Raw genomic sequence first — 936 nt, forward strand, 5'->3', positions numbered from 1 at the left:
ATTAGGCACTGGAAAGATGTGGCTTGGCTCATGTGACAGACGCAAGAAGAAGCAGATTTTTAAAAATCATTCGGTCACTCCCTTTCCCTTCCTTTCCCTTTTTTTTTTTTTTTTTTTTTTTGCATTTAGATAGAGTTTGAATATGAAAATGCTGATTTCGTTGAAATCTTTGTATGTGTTAGCCAGGTACATCAGTGTAAATCTGTTCAGTCCTGGAGTTTATTTTTAGTCACTGATCAGAATTATGATTTAAGGACTCCTGTTATACCTTTTATTTTGGAATCATCTTTTGAAGTCCTCTATGGAATTATCCAAACAAGTGTGGACAAATTTCTAGACCAAGTGAATTTTTAAATATGGATATCTTTTGGTATATAATTTATTCCACTTTTGTTTATCGAGTACATATTTTTTGGTCACTGCAGACACAAAGACAAAGGTACCCCTTCCCTAACCTCCAGTAACATTCTGGGGGCGGGAGTGAGACAATTGTGTAAGACAGCACTTGTACATTTCCAGGAAGTTAACTCAGAATTAATGTGAGACCCAGTGGTCACCAGTTTGTTGGGAAATGGGAGATGAAGTCTTGGACTGGGGCTGTGGAGCTTCATCTTGGCCATGTATGGCTGGAATCACCTTGTCTCTCCTGTCCTGGGACACTGTACCTTCACAGTCCCTCGATGGCTCTGGTGGCATCTACTTGGCATTCACTGGTTTCCAAAAAAGAAAGTGGCTTGCTTTCTCCCAGGAAAGCTCCCTAGGCTTGTAGGAGAGAGCTGTCCCGCCCGGGTGTTCATCAGTGGCACATTTGGGTGTCAGAGCTGCCCCTGGGGTTGGGCCAGAAAGTAGTGAGTGGTGAGTGGGGATCTTTTTCATCTGGCATAAAAGGCCTGCTGTTCTGGGTGGAGAAAGTCCTCTCTATATGGAAAAAGACTG

At 42.4% G+C, this 936-nt stretch overlaps 1 protein-coding gene across 1 annotated transcript in view; it reads left to right on the forward strand.

The window, feature by feature from the left end:
- The window catches only part of Matn3 (matrilin 3), a 34232-nt gene that overhangs the window by 7502 nt on the left and 25794 nt on the right, over positions 1 to 936 (forward strand). The window lies entirely within an intron of this gene.

The sequence above is a fragment of the Octodon degus genome, unplaced genomic scaffold (genome assembly GCF_000260255.1).
Source record: "Octodon degus isolate 3935 unplaced genomic scaffold, OctDeg1.0 scaffold00019, whole genome shotgun sequence".
In the NCBI taxonomy this organism is placed as follows: domain Eukaryota; kingdom Metazoa; phylum Chordata; class Mammalia; order Rodentia; family Octodontidae; genus Octodon; species Octodon degus.